Genomic DNA, 16,808 nt, shown 5'->3' with positions numbered 1-16,808 from the left:
ACACATCTGTAACTTATATTGAACTTTAAATAAGATTTGAATAACTCCATTGCAAAAATAAAGGAAATAGCTTTTCTTCCAAAGAATTAGAAAGATCAGATCAATGGAAGTCTAAAATGCTTCAGATGAACTCTTTTTAACTGTTTTATTTTATTAATTCTGTCAGAAATCTATCATAACCTGACTAAATTGTAAAAATAGCAAAGCTTTACTATGACTTTTGGGTAATGGTAAAAATAACGAAGCATTATTTTGATCTTTGTCTAAGAAAAACAAACCCAACATTGTGAAATCAGACTTGAATAATAATACCCTTGATTCAACTAGGTCCATAAAATGCAAATAAACCGGACCGTTTCAAAATCAGAGTTCAATGGCTAAATATTACGTGACAATATTAAATGACAAGATATAGAACAAAACAGGGTTTTTGAACAGGGAAAGCTAAAACCAACATATTGACCAAAGAATTCTTATCAGCCTTATCAAAAAGAGAGAAATTTCATCAAAACTGGTCTCTGGCCAATAGGAGACAAGAATGACAAAATAAGACAAAGCTTAAAATAATAGTTCTGGGACGGAAATGGGGCAGTCTTTTTTGGAACTAACAACGAGCAAGTGTTTTCTTTGTAATTAAGTTAGGCTACCATTGTCTGTTTGAATTCCCCTTTGAAGATAAAATTAAGATAAGAAGTAAACTTCTGAAAGATTTCTGTCACCTGAATAAAGGAGGCTAGGTAATAAATTTAGTACGTATATAGAAGACAAAAAAAAACTAGTGCTGAAATCAAAGCACGACATTTGACTATAATTTAGTGATTTGGGATATATCGGATTAGACAGACTTGAGAGCCCTAGGTGAAATACAGCAATTTCTAAGGATTGGAATAGAAATGAAATCAGTTCGTTTTAGAAACTTGAACGTGGGAATAACCTAAGGTTTGAGTACAATATAAGCTCTTTGACCTTAAAGAATAAATTAAAGAGCCTTTTTTGCCTCTTTCTTCCAGCTTAGTAACCTCTTTGGAACTTACCTAGCGTTTATTTAAAACATATATACATATAAGAAGATTGGAACTAGAGACAATACAATATTCCTTCTCTAGCGAATTCTCTGACGTTATACGAAAGAGGGATCCATTCCTCTTTTTAGCCACCTTTGCATTTCTCAACCCGTGCTAATATTATATAGAGGCAGTCCTAATGTTTTACAGAAGGGCAGGAAGAAAGAGGTATTAAATTGCTGGATAAAGATTTCCAATCTCTTCCGTCCAAGGATCTAATTTTCTCTAGAAAGTTGTAGTTTATCAAAGTTACAAAGAACACTAACTTCCCGTTAGGATATAAACCTGAAACTTGGTTTAACTTTTTATTTCCTTTTATAATAAATATCAGTTGTCACTGAATTCTGAGTACCGATTCTTACCCAAGCCTCAGATATAATACGCTACCAAGATTTTTAGCCCTGATAAGAAGGGGCAACCTTACAATTCAACATAACAAAAGCATATACCCCCAACAGAGAGCAGAGCTCGTGAAACTGGGTATTAATAAGAATAAAAAAAACACAAGAAAACACATACAAAAAACCTTTTTTCAAAATAAGGAAAAGAGAGAAAGAAAAACAAACCTGTTTAAAGAGAAAAAGCAAAAAACAGAACAAAACATAAAGAAAACAAATTCGGGACAAATGGGCATGGAAGGCTATCCCAACATGAGCAACAAATATAAACACAAATAATAATTAATAATAAAACAATTCTATCCCACCATCACATGTCATGTAATTTTAATATTTTCTTCTGACTCAATGACTCAATTTGAATTCCATCTTTCAACCTGTATTTACTTGAAATAAATGGTATTTGGTATCTAATTGAAAATCTAGATTTTCCAAAATTAGAAAAGGGAATTCAATATGTTCCAGAACACCTAAGCGCCAAAGGAGGGGGACAGAATCACCAGAGATTTTTCTTAAAAATAATTACTAGGATCTTGTATTTTAAAATGCCATATTGAAATATTAATTTCTCTTATATGTTTCAAATCTAATAAATTAAAGAAAACAATGATGTTTCAGTTTCCGATGCATCTCTAAGTTTTGATGGACGATGTAAAGAGTTTCCAAGTGTTCTCACTGCTTTATTTTGAAGGATTTTGAAGAGGTTTTATGTGCGTCCAAAAAGTATTTAAATAAATAATTGTGCAAAAATTTAAATAAAGAGCAATCAAAGAATGATAAATTATTTTTAAAACTGAAAGTGGAAAAACATTTTGCAAACGATACATAAACCCAATTTTTTTGCGAAAGTTTCACCCTTAAATGATCAATACGAGTTTGAAATGCCAAAAGGGGATCAATAAAAACTCCTAAATAACGATACGATTGAACTCTACAGTAGTAAGCATGTACACAACGTGGGACGAGATTAGGGACGAGATTGCATAATGCCAGCAAGTCCTCTATATTATGGAGCTATAAAGCGAGCAAACACGTTTTGGAACTAGGAACAAGATTGTGTAATGCAATCAGACGGGTTTCAGAGGTAACATTCATTTTTTAGGGCCAATCGGAGAGAGCGGAGGCTACAGCATATACGATAACTTGATTAGTAATTGGATTCAAATAGAAGGAGTGATTTTCATTGTAGTTCATATTAGTAAGAGAATTGAATTCAGAGAATAGTTTATTTAAGAGGATATTAGTAAAGAAAATGCGTAGAACATTTACACTATTGGAGCTTGATGTTGGAGCCGGTAGCAGCAATGATACGAGGGCTAGAGTACCAAACGTGACTGTGGATATAACACGAGGATGTAGACTAAGCCTTGAATGGGACGATATGTATGCAAGATACGTGATATCATTGAGCAAATTTAAAATGGAGGAGCAATTATTTTTTGCGGCGAAACCGAACATTGTGCATATAAATAGACTTCAGGCAGCATTAGATGCACTAGTGAAATATATTGATGAAAGTAAATTAAATCAGTGATTATTATTCTTGTAATTATGCTCAATAAAACTGTTTCTAAATCAAAGATATTTTTCTTTCTATAGTAGGCTAGTGTATATTTTTTACAGAAGAAAAAAGAATCCTGGTTAGTCTGAAGTTGGTTGTGAGAGTGTTAGGACTCTAAAAAAATGTATATATTTGAGAATGAGCGAATCATCGGGAAGCTTGTGTCTGTTGGAAAGCGTTAGATTTTAGATAAGGATTTTCTGGAGTTATCCATTCAAAGAAAAATATTTTCACAAGAAATATTAGTCGATATAAACAAAACTGATTGACCATCATTAGACTATTGCACGAAGCTTTTACGTTGTGGCCCAAAGACATTTAAACCAATTATTGACATATTAATCACGACACAGCAAAATGATATTTGGATATGCTTTTAAACACTAGCTTAGAAATTTAGAAGTTTTTTCATGAGAAAGATGGTGTTCAAGGATGATTTACTCCTGTCTCTCTCTCTCTCTCTTTCTCTCTCTCTCTCTCTCTCTCTCTCTCTCTATCCCGCTCAATTTGTTGATAGTAGCTCAGTTTCATTGTGGCGGTGAGAGTGTCAACACATGAAAAAGTGTTCCATACATGTCCATTATGCATGTACACACTGGGCAGCTGGTCATCATGTGAGAATTGTACAATGATTGATGAGTATGATGAAAAGTGCAGATTATGAAACCCGTGTAAATTGCATAGAGGATATACTGTACAAATTAAAGCTTGTAATTCCTGTCTTGAAGTGGTGTGTGACTCTTGTATTAGAGGGCACCTATTCTCGAATTGCCACTTTGATAAATGTAATCAGTGGGAGAATACATATCCTGGTATGATTGGAAAGAATCCTAAGCGTGATTTTAGTTTATTGCTAAGAGATTGGTATCGTCGTGGCTTTAGATTGTTCTGGGAGGAGGAGCCAGGCCAGCGATTCATCTGTTGGAGCAACAAAAGAATTTGGTTTCTACATCATCATTGTGAAGACAATGGCTACTATGATTATAAGCCCACTGATTTTTATTTGGCTGTGACGGAATTTGATTCGCCACTTGAGGACACTGTTTGTGACATTGCTTTAAATAAGTAAATTGAAACATGTGAATTCTGCAAAATGAATGAGATTAGTATCATTGACTGTACAAAGAGATATGATAAGAGTGAAGTTACACTCTACTGTGGAAAATGTGACCCTGACATTTCAGCGCATCAGGATCAGTATACCGTGAATTCAGATAATCTACCTGCATTAGCGGTTTTCGACAAGTAGAAGATAGTAGAAAATAAGTAGTAGAAGATGAAATCTAAAGAGTAGAAAAGTCGTTTTTTATCATGTATATAAATTATTTTTATGAATAAACAATTTCACATACATTTTTAGAACATTTTATTAATAGGGCACTAAAATCAATATTAAAAAAACTTGAACGTTTATTTTATACTATGTATTCATTAAATACAGGAAAGTCAACGTAAATGCTAAGAAACTGACTGTAGGTACAGGCACGACATCTAAACATGAAAAAGAGTAGTGCATAAAAGCCGCATGTCTTAGTCGTTAAATCATGTACTCTCCTTTGATTTTGAATAATAGTTTTCCCATTGCTCTCAATAAAATTGTTGATGTGTGGAGTGTAGAATTTATAAAATAGGCGAAGAGGATAAAAAAAATTCAATATTCTTCGCTGTTTGAAAGATGCACAGCCAATGGCCTGTCTTCAAGGTCGACGGACTGCTATTAACAATGATTAGGGTATTGTTAACACTTGGAATTTTTTCAGTGAAGTCCGATGGTATGCAATAGGACTTGTACTGGGACATGTATGGATCCATACAAAATACACTGATTATTTAATTTGTGTTCATAGTGCTAGGTCTAGTAGAACACTGCCGTCGGATGTGATTTCCCAATAGGTTTCAAATTGACTCAATGATATTAGCGTGACACTCTCAGTCAAAGCATCGGCAAATGTGCACTCTAAGCGTACATTTTCTGTTCGTACTATGCTCATATCCTGGGTCCCCAACAAGTCCAAAACAATTAAACCATGATTTTTTGAAATCATTGGATCGGTTATTCTATTTTCAAATAGTTGGGAGTCATGATATAGGGATTGCATGGTCAACTCATACAGAGTTCTATGGGATTTTTTGTCAAATGATAGAGTGTACAGTGGAATACCATTCACTTTGCACGCAAGGCTAGATAGACCAAAATAATTAAAATCATGGAGGGATGCAGTCAAGGATCCAACGGCACTCCCACTCTTCACAAAGGCCAAAGCGAGTTTTGATGGGATTTCTCCGTTGATAAATGATGAATTGATATAACTACGAGAGCCAGTGGCAATGTGACGTTGATTGGTGCTCGTATAGGGGACAAGAAATTTAACATTGTTGCCATTGGCCCTTAGGTTTTCCACTGCCAATGCAACAGAGCTCATAACCTGTTGTTTTCGGACATGAAGAATTGCCGATGTGATAATGACATTTGCATCGGGTGCTGCAAGAAGTGTTTTTCTCAAAATGAAATTCGATGGAGCTAGTTGCAACTTTATGTCAATCTTGACATTGGGGGGTAACCATTGGAATATATTGCATATCCAATGATTTAATTTTCCAACTAAATGAAACCCCTGGGTCACTGCAGTAGTAAGCTCACCGTCAGTATCAACACCTGATCGATATTCATAGCCCAATGACTGTCCTCTCAACTCCTTATATGCCTTTGGTGTCATCATCATAAATTGTATGTAGCTAGCATAGTTGGATAAATTATTGCTAGTGCTCACCAATGTTCCATTAATAAATACATTAATCTGTTTGGACAGGTTGTGTAGAATACAGTTTTCGTAGGATAGACCATCGGCAGAAGTTTGATTTGTATCATTTGAATTTTTCTTCACCGGAACATTTAAATCAATAAATGTTGATGAAAGATCAATGAAATAGTCTTCATTGGAAAATATCTGAAAGTTTATATTTTCCGAGAGGGGTTGCTGGGGATGAAATTGTTCATAGTAGCCATACTTGACACTGACATCAACATTTTCAGCATTGAACAGATTCAATGAGGAACTGATGGATGGATGTGATTCCTTTTGGTGGAGATGAGTCATCTTAAGAGAAGAAATCCTTCTTTGATCCAACAATATTTTTCTTTTTCTTCCTATTGGTCTTCTTCGTTTTATTCCTCAAAGTCCTTGTTGATGTCCTTCGCTTCCCACCTGGGTAGAGACTGATGAGTGAATGACGCGCACGCATCCTTTTCAATCCCTTCCCATTTTGCTAAGATTTTAATTGCTCGCCAACGGCTCCTGCTGAAGATCTAATATTTTCCTTAACACTCTCGTTGAAATGTTTACCCGACCCCCAGTCCTGTAGTGTTGAGGCAGCAAATTTTGATGCAGCAGGTACAAGATATTTTCTGGCAAGGTGTAGTGCAGAACGAAATAGCCTAGCAAACCAGCTACCAAGACCATAGCCCGACATTGTAGTACGCCCCTTGTAATATTCCAATCCATGACCTATTAAACGTGGACTCAGAGCACCAACATAGCAATCTATATCAGGACAGACAAATATAATTCTTCTATTGTTCATTTTAGGTGACGGTGGTGTCGACGACGATGGGTCGAAAATGACATGTAATCACAGCTAACCCTTTTTTTATTGCTAGAGGATCACCCAATTCCCTTCTTAGTGTTAAATGACAGAGTTCCAAATATGAAGTGTTTACAGGAATATACTGAAGATGCTTTATATTATAGTGATGAACAAGTTCATGAGATGTTTTTTGTTCAAGAACACGTAGGAGGGGGACATTTGAATTACCAACTCTCGATGTTTCCACAAAGGATGCATACAGAAATATGCAAGAGTCCGAGGTGAAACCAGTTGGATAATAAGCACAAATAACTTGATCCATCCCATTAACAGTGCTAGCGTTTTCACCATTGATCATATTCTGTTTAGAGCCAAGAACATCTCTCAGATTATCATTGAGATGAATCATTTCAGTGTCAACAGGTGATATAAGATAGATCCTATCGTGTTCCATCGAATAATTAAAATGGAATGTATCGTTACTACTATATAGGATTTTTGTATTGATTGCGCGACACAAATCTGTCATAGTACCATATTCATTATAATTTAATTTAACATGTAGATATTTGCTTGACATATGTTCTTCTGTCTAGTGAAAAACAACAAAGAGTGAAGAATCGAATGGTATAACATATCATACACACGATCCTTTCTCAATATATCACAGGTATTTTTTAGAATACGATTGACAAAAGCCATTTCACACTTTCCATCATCGAATTTAATAGGGGGGGAGAGTTTTGTCCAAAAATCACTTGTTATATTCAAGTCGTTGTAGAGAGGATCGGAAACATTAGACATAAATGTTACATAAAAATCATTGTGCATTGTCAATATCTTCAACACTGATCCAAGAATCAAAATCAGAGTTTGTATCCTAGCCACCGAACAAGTAACTTTTTCTTACCCCTGCGAGTACGAGCCTTTAATATCTTTTCAATTTGGTAGATTTCACTATTATTTTTAACTTTTTGTAGTTCATATTCATAAAAGCCGCCGAGAATTTCTTCATCTTTGGTATCGCGCAAACGATTAGTTATGGGTTTGGTGTCTAGGATTTTTGCCACTTTAAAAAGTTCAGTGGACCACAAGTAATTACCTGTTTCAAAAACATTAGTTGTTCTATTAATTCGAACAGTATCACCAACATTGAATTTTTACTTTTTCTTCACCATCGTTTCATTAAAGAGCGAAGAATTGAGGAGGAGTAGCTCCCTCATGTTTTTAATAATTTCTGTTAGTTTTATGTTTTTACACTGCTTATTAATTTATCTTGAAAAAAAAAACAGTTTTTTTATTTAATGATAAATAGAAATTGACCATTAACATATAAAAAAAACTTCCAAGATCAGTTTCATTTCATCTTCCACCCTCCCTTTCTTCTTATATAGCAGGGAAAGATTTTAGATTGAAAAAAAGAAGCTCAATTACTCTTTCCTTCCAGCTGTGAAAAAACCGATCCTGGGAGGCCTAAAATCCAAAAAATAGGAAAAATCGGTCTTGTTATCCAAATTTATTTTGAATGCACTGGCTGCAGAGAAAAAATCACGCTGACGAATGAGCCAGCAGCATCAACAGTAACTATGAATCTTGGCCATCCAATGTGCGTGGCAAGTGATAAAGGTAATCGATCTTACGTCCCAAGTACTATATCAAAACCGATATCAAATAACCTTAATACGAAGGTAGTCTGGGGAGCTATCTCCGCTGGAATTGGTCAGTTCCTATTAGAAGAAGCTTTTGCTCTAATGGACCTTCCAGTTGTGTCTAAAAATATCTTCAGAAAACCAAAATTTCGCTTTAGCAGGTAAGGATCCTTCAATGCTCCGCATGTATGATTTGTATATTTTCTGAAACTCCAGAATCCCACCTTCACCTTGCTTACGCCTATCGTTTCCTCTTGCTCCACAATTTAACTCTTTCCATATAAAAGATAATTGTTCCAGGGTTCTAGCTAATAAAAACAATTAATTTTCGTTCTACTATCAGTGTTCATCAAATCATATAAAAGATAAATGTTTCTGGGGTATAACTAATAAAAATAATCAACTTCCTGCCTACTATCAGTGTCTACCCACTAGCATCGACAAACTAATTGGGAAAATGTCTCCTTATGTATTTTCATTATATTCCTTTTTGTTTAAACTTTTGAAGCTCATTAGACTTTGATTGGAAATTTAAATTTTTGGTGCCCTTGCTAATCATGCAACACAATTATGAGATAGTCAATTTGGTCAAAATAATAAAAAAGCCTATGAGTGGTCCTAAATTAATCAAATTAACTGTTATTCATAGGTTAGTATCTCTATGTGTGGTAAAGCTTTCTAATTTAGTTAATTAATAATTTAGTAAAAATATATTAAGACGCAAATACAAAGTTTCAAAATATCACTTTTTATTAAGATAAAGATACAAATCGTGGGGTGTGTAAGCTTGGAGGGAACTTGCTCAATAACCAATTTCCTGGCTAAATAAGTCAATGAACCGGAAGGACGTGGTTGGTTTTTCATATATATACCCAGATTTTTTAGACTGAGGACAGACTTTTTGAAAGGGCGAACCTCTGCCCGTTTATTATTTTGTTAAAAATACCTTGGGATCTTGTCGGATCATTGTAAGTGTCTGTATCTTATTATCTATTATTGTAGTTTCTGAGACTTGTGGTCTACTTGGGACAGCCAGTCCCAGTAGAATGTCTATATCTGGAATATTATATGTAAATTGAATCAAAGTATTGTATTTTAGACAACCTCTCTACGATATACCTTTAGCCCCTCGAACATACCCAGTCGGTACACATCATTAGATCAGTCATAGCCTAAGGCACACTACCAAAGTTAAATTACCTTAGGGCCAGAGTTTATCTCCCCTATAAAGGGAGAATAAAGGCATCTACGACTACACCACCCAAATACCATAAAATACACTTCACAACAACTGGTGGAAGTTGGAAAAATTGGGTCGAGAGGGCTAGATAAAAATAGTAGATTGAAATAAAATGGCTTTACCAGAGGAAAAAATGACTTCCCTATCAACAGTACTTGAAATTGCAAAAATTGTACCAGAACACGTGGGAAATTCAGATGTAGATGAGTTTATCAGAATAAAACACTATTTCTACATACTATCTGAATCACTTGAGAATAAAGTCAAAGACCAATACACTGCAGCCACACTACAGAGAACCGCCCTTAAAACTTTTAATGCAATTAAGGAATAACAACCAAAGGACGTCAGTACGCTAATTGAATTTTTCAAAACAAGATTCAAAGAGACAGGCATCTCCGAGAGGCTAAGAACAGAGGTAGTGACATTCAATACCTCAACTAGCATCAGGGAATATGCAGACAAAATTTGTAGATCTGTGTGCTTACGATTAGGGAAAGGTGGAAATGACGAGACAGTACAGAAAGTACAACTACATACTTTTACCCAAGGGTTACCAAAAAAGTTATTAAGACTAATATTATCACGGGAACCTGAAAATTTAGAGCAGGCTATAATACTAGTCGAAACAGAGGTAAAAATTGACGAGGTTATGAAAAAGTTTGATCATATGTCAATAAATAACACAGAAGCCCAAGGAAGTATAAAATATGAAAGGAGACAGAAAAGGGTGAGCTTTGAGGAACCAAATCGTGAACCAAAAAGGCGCGACGGGGGCCGAGGGTCGCCGTCTAGGGAAATAGCTGACAAATTCCACGACCTTGAGAGATTAGCAGCTAATAGCTATAGAAAATATGGGCACCCTCCCCCACCAAAGACAGATAGTTGGGTAACCAACAAAGAAAGATCAAAAACATTTAGAAGTAACCAGGAAACAAACAAACAATTTAAGAGAAAATTTTATTGCTATTATTGTTGCAAACCAAAGCACTATGCAGCAGATTGCTGGCATAGAATACGCAAAGAAGGCCAGACGTACAAGACAAACCACCAGTTCAGAACGCAGGGGGGCAGAAATTTAGGAAGGCAGGGAACAAATAATACTTGGCAAACACCTAATAATAGGCCTAGGAGGCAAACGGTTAACAATACCCAGGGTCAAAGTAGCAACGCTGAAGAAAACTGGGATAATCCCAGAAACTTTTGGCCAAACAGTGGGCATTTAAACGGAGAAACCAGCCTGTAAGGGTTGACAGAGCTGTATCCTTACAAAGGCCCCTATATAGTTTAGAATGTTGTGATACAAATGCAAATAATAATAGTCTACCGATTCTGCGTTGTTTTAAAATTGAGTGTTTTCAAAATTTACCATGTTTACTAGATACAGGTACATCTAAATCATTAATTCGAGAGGAAGTTTTTAAGAGGTTTCCTCCTAGTGTCAAAAATTGCATAAGGAGATATCAAAATATCCTGATATCAGTAATAGGGCACAGGCTGACAATTTTGGGAGAATGTCCATTGAAATTTAGCACAGGGGATAAAGAAATAACAGTAACAGTAATAATATGCGAGCAGCTACCATTTCCTTGTATTCTAGGAGTAGATGCCATTAGAAAATATGGGATCGTATGGGAACCCATATCTGATACAATGACCATAAGCCAGACAAATGAAAATAATAGGCAAATTTGCGTAACAACAGATAACGAAAGCAAATATTCGAATTATAACCTAAAAATAAGCGGAAAAATCACCATAGAAGGGGGGTCAACAGCACAAGTTCTAGCGACATTAAATATAAAAGAAGGAAAGGTTAAAACCATGGACACCATGATAGGAGGATACACCATAAAAGAATAACCAATGATTTTCGTGGAAAATCAAGTTATAAAAATTGAAAATGGTATAACATACTTAAAACTATCAAATCTAAGAAATAATAAAATAAAACTGAACCAGATAGAACTTGGATCAGTGGAAAAGATTTCAAATTTGGAAATAAAATCTCTAAACAGTCCAGAATTAAGTGTAAACTTCACTAGTCACGAACATTTATCCTCATTAAAACCGCAACGACAAGAAAAGTATGGAATGTCGAAAACGGATTTTTTGCAACAATTTGATTTAAAACATTTACCGGAAAACGTAAAAACTAGGGTGGAAAATATTCTTTGGGATTTCAAATAGACTTTTGTAAGACATAAAGTGGATTACGGATTAACTCACTTAATCACGCACAAGATATCAACAGAGGGCCCTCCAATCAAAAAGTCACCGAATAAAACACCTTATCATTTAAAACCATGGCTAGAAAGCCAAATAAAAGAAATGGAGGATTAGGGAATAATTAAAGAAAGTGTTAGCGGTTGGTGTTTTCCACTAGTAATAGTCAGGAAAAAATATAACACCTGGAGATTATGTATAGATTTTAGGGGACTAAATGCCGTCAAGGTAAAAGACGTGATGAAATTACCAAGAATTGATACAATTTTAGATTCGCTAGGAGGTTCAAAATATTACACTAGTTTTGACTTAATAGCAGGATATTGGCAAATCGCTTTAGATGCAGAAACAAAGCATAAGGCTACAGTAATCTTAGACGACGGAAGAACGTTCACATTTGAACGTATGCCTTTTGGCTTATCATTTAGTCCAAATTGTTTTAGTTGACTAATGAATTTGATGTTGAAGGATAACGAACCAGGAAGGAAAAAAGATACTTTGGCTTATTTATGTGATGTTACATTGTGTAATGAAAATCTGTAAAACTACTTGGTCGGACTTAGAAAAATAATAGAGAATGTTGAAAAAGCTTGATAAATATTGAAAGCCGAAAATTTAAAAACAGTAGCAACAAAATCAGTTTTTCTTGGACACCTGATAAACCAAGGTACTATTTCACCAAATCCAGAAAAATTTACAGTCATAGAAAATTTACAGGCTCCTAAAGATCGAAAAAGCTGCATATCAGTTTGTGGGTTGTTAAGCTATTTCAGACGATACATTAAAAATTATACAACAATAGCACAACCTTTGACGAACCTTTTGAAAAAAATCAGGTAAATTTGAATATCCAGCGGACGTAAAACAAGCGCTAAATGAAATAAAAAGGCAATTATTATTGGCACCAATACTTAAGCTACCAGATTTGTCACAAGACTTCTGTTTGCAAACAGATGCTTCGGGATACGGTATAGGATCCTGATTATTAAACATAAATTATGAAGGAGTAGAATCAATAGTTCAATACGCCAGTAGGTCACTGTCGGAGGCAGAAAGAAAATATTCAACAGTTTAGAGGGAATGTTCGGCAGTTGTAGTTTTTACAGAATATTTTCGACAATTTTTGCTTGGAAAAAAATTCATTTTGGGCGTAGACCAAAAATCACTAATTTGGCTACACACAATGCAAATTACTTACGCCCTACTGACACGATGGATACTATGTCTGCAAGCATATTCACATACCCCAATATATATAAAGGGCCGTACAAACATTTTAACAGACTATTTGTCACGAAATCAAGATACGGAAGGAAATTTGATAACAACCATCCAGAACGAACTGGAAGGGCTAAAAATACTGTCTAATGAAAATATTTTGAATCATCAATATAAAGATGATTTTTGTTTAGCGATGAAATCCTTTTTATTAAAAGGAACGAAACTGCCAGAGCACTTTAAACATTTTTTAAAAGGACTTAGATAATTTCGATCTTGGAGAAAGTAAAAATCTTTTGATAAAATATCATAGATCATCGTAAGAATATAGAAAAAATGACTTAAAAATTATTCCAGTAATTCAAAAATAACTGGAAGGATAAATTGTACAGATGGCACCTGCAACGATTGGCTGTTACTTGGGAGAAGCAAAAACTATGGGGAAGCTGAAAGGAAACTTATATTTTCCAAAAATGTACTCAAAAGTAAAAGCTTTCATACAAAGCTTCCAAGAGTGTGCCAAACAAAAGTCACCGCCAAGGACCCCTAGGGTGAAATCAGGTGTATACCCCACCCCTTCTGGGATAGAAGAACTAATTCCAAGACACATTCTGGGAAAAGGAGGAAGTTTAATAGTTTCCAGAAAAGGAAACAGCCGTTTATTAACCATAGTTAACCCTATTAGCTCATATGTATATGCGTTTCCTATTAAAGACGAAAAGACAAAACAATCGCGAAAATTTTGGTCAATCGACTATTTCTGGAACACGGAATTTTTCCTAGAGTTTTACTTAGCGACAATGGGCCATGTTTTAGAGCCAAATTATTAGACGAAATTACAGAATATCTGGATGTTCAACGATGGTTTACCTAGTCTTATATGGCCGCAGCTAATGGGAAGGTTGAACGTAAGCATAGGGAATTAGCTTACATGCTGGGAATACATGCAAGAGAGAAAATCAAAATTGGGACGGACATTTACTATTTGTAGCCTTTGCAATAAATACGGCTTTTTCACGTTCCTTAAAAGAAAAGCCATTTTTTTTTCAACATATAAGAGATCCGAGAATTTGTTTAGATGAAATACAAAACGATAGAGTATATTACATCCTAGACCAATATAAGCAAGAGCTGGTGATGCGAATGAAAAAAGCTGTGGAACAAGTTAAAGACAATCTGGAAGATGCGAAAACGGAACAAAAAGAAAAATATGAACGAACAAGCAAAAATAAAACAGATTACCGTTTAGTAGACTTGGTTTATGTGTACAAAACTAACCTGGAAGGAACAAAAAAGTTAAAACCAAAATGGGATGGGCCCTAAAGGATTATAAAAATTCTACCAAATAACTTAACGTATGTTTTAAAGCATCAGTATAAGGAAAAGGAAGAAGTAGTACACCATAGTAGAATGAAAAAGGGAAAAGGGAAAAAGGGAAACAGAGCCTATACTTTCAGAAGAAGAAATAGAGAACTCGATTTCACCAGTATATATCAGAAGACCATATGAATTTTATAACCTTTTTAATGACCACAAAGTTTCGGAGGAGTCAAAGGAGTATTTAGCCCAGTCTTGGCTACAAACTCTACACAACAAACAAGAGAAGAGGGGAAATATTTGATGCTCATCGAATACTAGCAATGAAGAACATCAAACACAATATAAGGGTTTAAAATATGAAAAACAAAAGGTAAAATCCACCGAAGAAGAAAAATTGGAAGGAACCAATGAATTATCTGATTTTCATACATTAGACTCACCTACAGTATTAATGCAAAAATGGCTTTTGGAACAAATGCCATCTACCAGAAGCGAGCTAACAGAACGTGACACTGATAATTCTTCTACAGAAACCGATATCACTAAACCTGGGCCATCTTCAAGAATACCCTCTTTAAGAGAGAAATTATGGAGAAAAGTAAAGAAACCAGAGGGGCAGCAACAAGCTCCTTTGTCAGCAGTACAAGTAGCTAAAACACTTATGAAAAAGACCAAACATCAGGAGAAACAAAGATTAAAGATATTTGACGAGGCAAAAAAACCAGGCTCGAATTCAGAGCCTTGTAAACCACACTATAGAGACCACGGAAAAACTTGTAAATATTATAGAGAAGAAAAGCAAAAATATGGCGCAGCATAGCGCAAGTATGAATCTAATAAATAACGAAAATAAAGAGAAATATTACGGATTCGCGATAAGGAATACAAAAGTCCCTCCCAAAGCGATGCAAAAAATTAAATTATCGCAGATGATCAAACCAGTGATTAGCAAATCAGAAATATGGTTTGCGACACCGTCTAAATACCCGAAAATCTGTTATGCGAGGAACAGATTATATCTTATGAAAAAGGGGAAGGTTTTATTTGGGTAACCAATAACCATGAAAATGATACAATTACAATTAAAAAGGGAACGTGTCTAGTCCAAGTCCAAGTTTTAACTGAAAATGATTTAAATACACGTGAAAATTCTAAAAGTAACCTAGTTAACGGTATTAAAACTTCAAATAACGAATACCCCTTGATTAGATCGCAATTTTTAAACAAATTTAATATGGATCATATTACGGATATGGAAATTAAGAAAAAATTATGCAAATTATTATGGAATTTTAAGGATGTATTCTCTGCATCTGAAGATGACATCGGGATAATACCATTTTATGATCATTCAATTTTAACGACTGGTAATCCCGTAGCAAAACAGCCATATCGTGTGCCATATAAGCACAAAGAGTGGTTAAAAAACAAAATCTATGAATTAGAAAAAAACGCAATTATACGCCCAAGTATAAGTCCGTATAGTGCACCAGTGATCTTAGTACCAAAAAAGAAAGGAGATCTTAAACTCGTAGTAGATTATAGGACCCTCAACAAACAAGTAGTTAGCGATAAATTTCCTCTACCAAGAATAGATGAAATTCTTGACTCAATTTCAAGCAAAACCGAAATTTTTACTTCTTTTGACCTTACGCAAGGCTCCCACCAAGTGAAAATAACCGAAAAGGATGTCCATAAAACTGCATTTTCAGCATCCGAATATGGTTCTTATGAATACTTGAGAGTACCATTTGGGCTTAAAACAAGTTCAAGCGCGTTATGTAGACCCATACTGCACCTGTTAAGAGGATTAAAGAATATAATACATTTTGTTGATGATGTTATATGCGTGGGGGAAAACACTGAACAACACTTAGCAACGTTAGCTAATGTGTTCGAGAAGTTCAGACGAGGCAATTTAAAATGCCGGCCTGAGAGAGTAAATTTATTTCAACCTAAAATTAAATTTTTAGGAGTAGTAGTAACCCAGGGAGAGATATCCCCAGACCCTGATAAAATAAAATGTGTTGAAAACCTCAAGCCCCCCAGAACTATGAAAGAAGTAAGGGGAATTTTAGGACTTACTGGCTACTTTAGAAAATTCGTACGCAATTACGCCCCAGTTGCTAAACCCCTCACGTAATTAACTAAAGGGAACTCCAATAATTTTACCTGGTCCCAGTAAGCTCAAACGTCCCTAGACCGTCTCGAAAAGGCACTCACTTCTGAACCAATATTCTCACTCCCTTATTTTGAAAATGGAAAATTTCTGGTTACAACGGATGCTAGTTCAAAAGGCATTGACGCAATTCTTTCGCAAATAATCCCGGTAGAAAACCCTAACCCTCTACAGGGAACGCCTAAACAAATAGAAAAAGTTATATGCTATTCGAGTAAAACTTTATCAAAAGGCGAAAGTAGTTATTCCGCCACAAACTTAGAATTATTATCTATTATCCAACACTCTGACAAATTTAGACATTATTTATTTGGTAGAAAATTTATACTACGATCAGACCATAAAAGCTTGCAGTACCGGCGCACATT

This window comes from Artemia sp. Qi Xiang Cuo, chromosome 20 (genome assembly GCF_049724085.1).
Source record: "Artemia sp. Qi Xiang Cuo chromosome 20, ASM4972408v1, whole genome shotgun sequence".
NCBI classification, from domain to species: domain Eukaryota; kingdom Metazoa; phylum Arthropoda; class Branchiopoda; order Anostraca; family Artemiidae; genus Artemia; species Artemia sp. Qi Xiang Cuo.
This window is presented reverse-complemented; position numbering follows the sequence as displayed.